At 50.8% G+C, this 5,401-nt stretch overlaps 1 pseudogene; it reads left to right on the plus strand.

The window, feature by feature from the left end:
- The first annotated feature begins 926 nt into the window (after nt 1–926).
- On the plus strand, nt 927–3,694 carry LOC136503184 (citrate-binding protein-like; annotated as a pseudogene).
- Nucleotides 3,695–5,401: the final 1,707 nt, after the last annotated feature.

Raw genomic sequence — 5,401 nt, forward strand, 5'->3', positions numbered from 1 at the left:
TACTTGATAGAATTCTGCAAGGAGATTCCGAGTCGAATTATGATTCATTTGAAAAATGGTCTCCTTAACTTCAGCTTCCGAGAAGTTCTGTGTTAGGATTTCGTTTCCTCTACTGCTATAACTTGAGAAATATCTTCCATACGAGTCTTATCCGTTATCACAAAAGAAGGTTTAGGAGCTCCAAACACGCTCTTGTACATTTTGGTGATATATATACTTTTGAAGCTTAGCATCACCACTGACTACAGGGCGTGGCTAGCGCCTGGATGTCTGGACGCTAGTCCCCGTCCGAATGCCCGTGCCTGCCCCGTCTGCTGCGCCTGCACTTTGCGTACCGCCTAACCCCATGCGGCGTTTACGCCCCACTCGACCCCACGCGGCATATGTGCCCTTGCCTGACCCCGCGCAGCGTCTGCGCCCTGCACGACCCCTCGTGCCCTCCAATAGCTGCAACAGACGGGTCACATTACAACATGTGTAATACCCGATCTACTTTTGAAACATCCAGATGCAACACTTGCAACATACGTCTAGAGATAGATGAAACACTTGAAACATGCATCTGAAACACTCGCAAAAACAACTAAAAACACTTAAAAACCATTGCAAACATACGCAACATCAAGATAAAACACTTGCAACATATGTGTGAAACATATGAAATATCTAGATAACCACACTTACAACATATGTCTGAAAAAATAAATAAAACATTAAGAACAGATGTTTGCAACATACGTGTACAACCATTGCAACATATGTAATATCCTGAGCTACTTTTGCAACATCCATATGAAATACTTGCAACATACCACTGAAACATCTAAAAACACTTGAAACATGCGCTTGCAACATCCGAGGAAGGAAGGGAGCGTGAGGTGTAGCCGGAGAAGTCCGCTCCGGGTCTGGCCACTTCGGATCTCGTGATGTCACGAGCTGAGGTCGAGCGTCGCGGCGGCCCCGGCGTCACCAGCGGCCACGACCTCGTGGTGGGGAAGCGACGTCGGCAGCACCTCGACGCGGCGGGGGAAGGGGCATGGCGCAGCGAGGCGAAGTGGGCGCGGCGGGGGATGGAGCGCGGCACAACACGACGCGGGATGGGGTGCCGCCGTGAGGCGGCTTGGGGCGAGCGGATGGCGCAGTGAGCCGCAACGAGTGAAGCAAGGAGTTGGAGATTTCTGTCGGTGGTAGCACTGTAGATGAAGGAGAGAGCGTAGATGGGGTCTGTTGGGCTCGATCGCTGTGCTGGCTCAGGAACAGGTGCCTCACCACATCATTAGCACATATTATACCCACCACTTGTTCCAATTGAAAGATTCAAGTTTTTCTATTTTCCCATATTCGTCACTAATTAAAAGTACTTAGTATATAGGTATCCCCTTCCAGTAAAATTTTGAACTTTACTTTTTGATACCATTTTAATCCTTCCTCAGTAGCCGTGCTAGTAGTTAAATATATATGCCGAAATTGCATACTCTTTGGAGTTTCAGTCGTCACGAGGACTTGCGAGCAAAACAACAAAACATTGCAGGCGGCAGGTGAATTGACAAAAGAACCAGCAGGCTAAATCTGAATATATTCAGAAACAGCCACAGCAATACAGTGGCGTCAGCGGTAATTACTTTTGCTGACCAATAGTTCATTAACTTCGAAGCCGGCCGTTCATCGGAATTATCTGAGGAAACGGCCTGTTCACACAAACCAGCATAGCAGCATCCTATATATGCAGCAAAGAGCAAACCTGTTTATCAGAATTTGTGTCAGTGAATCGAACTCCAAGAAAGGCCATCCACACGATCAATCAAATGGCTCCTTCCTCCTCCCTGCCATGGCATCTACTACTACTGTTCATCATCTTGGTCTCGTGGTGCGGTCAGTGCTCCGCCGGTGTTGACCCGAGTCAACCTCACCGAGGACCGGTTCAAGCTGCACCACCCGTACGATCTGCCGCCGGAGCAGCGGTACGAGTTCCGCGACGGCGTGCGGCGAATGTGGGTGTACAGTACCGACAAGCCCTTCAGCCGCGGCAGCCCCACCAAGCCACGCTCTGAGATCCTCTTAAACGTATATACTAATTAAATTAAGCCAGTAGCATCACTAATCTTCACGATCAACGCTAATCATGTTGCAAATCCTGTCCTATGCTTACCAGTAGTGAGCTGTCGTCGTTGCTAATGCTGCAGGTGAGGTACACGACGGGGGTGTGGCAGTTCGAGGGCTACGGGTACGTGCCAGCGGGGACGTCCGGCGTGTCGGTGATGTAGATGTTCGGTGCGTCGGGGCAGAACACGACGCTGAGGCTGCACGTGCATGGCGGCCAGCTCATGTACTACAACGACGAGACGCGCGTCATCGACGCCAGCATCTACGACCGCTGGTTCCGGCTCAACGTGGTGCACGACGTCGGCGCTAGGGCACTCACCGTGTTCGTCGACGGCGAGGAGCAGCTAGCCGTCGCGGGACACGGCAGGTACCGCCACTATTTCATGTTCGGGGTGTACACGCAGAGGGACCCCTCGCAATACATGGAGTCCCGGTGGAGGGACGTCAAGGTCTACACCAAACTCGGTTGAGGTCAAGGGCTTCGGGCTGAAGAACAGAGATCAAATCAGTGAACCTGAACGAAAGATTTGGATTGACTGTAGACGTCAACTGTTTATCGATAATAAATTCCTGATGTCATTTCGCCTGAACTGAATTTAATCATCTAACTGCAACGACTGCGACATTACATTTGGAAGAACGGGTTCGTTTATAATGTCATCAGGCAATACATGCGTACGAATTACAGAAACCATCTAGCGACCCTGACATGAGTCGTGCAATGTCCATGGAGGTTTTACAGCTCCAAACTCAAAATGAAAAGGTGGGAGTGAGGGATGGATAGAGTGAAGAGAGTGCGAGATAGAATAATTTTTCTGCTTTTTAATAATACTAGCAAATATGTCTGTGTATTGTAATAGGATGCAATGTTTGTTTTGTGATACTCGTGCAAATGATAATGAGCTAGCTATTTTTCTTAGATTTAATCAGACTTTGCCCAACCATAAATTAAATAAATTCCATGACCCATAAATAAATTAATGCTAGTACAATAAAATATTAATCTTGTATGGGGAGTTAATATATAAGATTGACTTAATAACTTTAATAGGTGGCTCTTATGTACACCTCATATGAATTTTAAAAGGTGAAAGACATACCATATGTCTGCACGAGAGTCGCGACATGAACAGGCTCGGATAAGCAGGCTATGACATGAGTGGCGTAGCGCTAACGAAGATTCTATAATGGTAAACTCAAAGCGAGAAGAGGATAAAAGTGACGACCACACCCAAAGAGTACCAGAGGATTTAGCCCGTATATATCAGTGAAACAAGCACACATGTACACTATCGTACGTGGTCAGACGATGACAGTTGACTGACTAGTTATCGCTGGGCCCATGTACAAAGTGTAAACGCAAATAATCCTCACGTACGGCAAATGTAAAACCACCATAGTTTTGGTCCCGAAAGGGTACCTCCCCATAGTGCTGGTCCGCGACGACGACGAGGGCGGTGCTGGGACGACGGAGACGAGGGTGCTGGTGCGTGCGAGGGACCTCAAGGAGCTGTGCATGGCCGCGTTGCTGGAGGCGGCCGATGAAAAGTTTGGGTACCGCCAGCACGGGGCGCTCAAGGTCCCCCTGTGACGCGCAGCGTTTTCACCATGTGGTTAACATGGCACGCAAGTCGTCCTAAGTAGCTACTGCTAGTAGTAGATGAATATGGGTATAATATAGAGTTATCTGCATGCGTGTACGTTCGCGGTATTATTTGGTGCGAAACCACATAGATTCTTTTCGTGTAGCGATTGCTACCGTTCTACTCGTTCTCAAATTATAAGTCGTTTTGATTTTTTTAATCTATTTTGTTATACATCTAGATATAATATTATATCTAGGTACATAGCAAAATAGATGAATCAAAAAAATCATATAGATATAATATTATATCTAGGTACATCTATTTTACTATGCATCTAAATATAATATTATGAGTATAATATTATGCTATGGTTCTGTGCATTATTCTAGTTGGACTAGGTAGACGGATACGTTTGTAAAGCCATGTGATGTAATTCTTTTTTTTAAGGTCAATGGGGAGGCGTCCCCCCTGATTTCATGTATTAACCCAAAATGGCTCGTTATATAGTTTTACATTTTTGTACATTGTAGCATAACCAGCACTACAGATACACCAAAGAGAGTGAAGAAAGGACAACACCGACACACAAGAACTCTTTAACCATGCTTTCAGGGAGGTAAATGACGCCGCAACGTAATCTTCGTTAGCCAAGCAAGAAGAGGTGACTCCGCAGGTGCTTGGCGAGGCTTTCGTCCGAGCCTTGTGTCAAGGTGATGAGCGGGTCGATCCAAGAGACTGTAACAAAAGGTTCTTCAATGACACCTTCCAGAAGGAGATCTCGGCACTGGACCAGACTGATCTAAGCTGAACTTTTGCCCAGAACCTTTGGCAGTGCTCCCGGTGACCCACCCAAAGATGGAGGGGGCGCACTTGCAAGCGTCCACGCTTGGTCAGAGGAGATGCATGCTGGCCGCCGCCACACCGCGCAGAGCCGTTGCTAGACTCGTCCGCGATAGTGGGAGGCGGGAGGGAGGGGGACTTGCCGGCCACCGCCACACCGTGCGGAGCCATTTTCGGACTCGCCCACGACAGTGGGAGGCGCACACCGGCAAGCAATCACGCCAAGACGGAGGGGGGTGGGGGTTGCCGGCCGCCGCCACACCGCGCGGAGCCGTTCCCAGAATCGCCTGCGACGATGGGAGGCGCGCACCGACCAGCCTGTGTCGGCCGCCGCCACACCGTGCGTAGCCGTTCCCGGACTCGCCCACGACGGTGGAAGGTGCGCATCGGCATGACGCCCATGGGCGCGCAGCCTCTCCGCCGGTAAGCCTGCGGCCAAACTGCGCGCACTGCACCACTGCTGAGCCCCTGCAAGACGAGAGCGAAGAAGAAAGCGGGCACGACCCACCACCGGCACGCTCGTGGCCGAACTGCGTGCCCTGCTCCGCTGCAGGTCCATCCCCGCTCCACCGGCAGCGGCCATCTCCGAGACCACGACTGCTGGCCCAAGGGCAGTGCCAGCTTGCACTCCACGCGGATCCGGGCGAGGCTGAAGCCGAGGATCTCCCACGCGCACCAGGGGGGCTGCAGGCGCGTGAAGCCGCCGGCCCCGCCGTTCAAGGAGCAGCCACCAGACGTCCCCGGCCGCCAGCCCAAGCTGGCACGCGTAGCTGCCGCCCCTACCATGCCGGAACCGGCAGCCGGCCCCGAACGCAGTGTAGATCCGGCCGCCACACGCCCACCAGCCCTGGCCGGGCCAGATCCGGCCGCTA

Source organism: Miscanthus floridulus, chromosome 14 (genome assembly GCF_019320115.1).
Source record: "Miscanthus floridulus cultivar M001 chromosome 14, ASM1932011v1, whole genome shotgun sequence".
Taxonomy (NCBI): Eukaryota; Viridiplantae; Streptophyta; class Magnoliopsida; order Poales; family Poaceae; genus Miscanthus; species Miscanthus floridulus.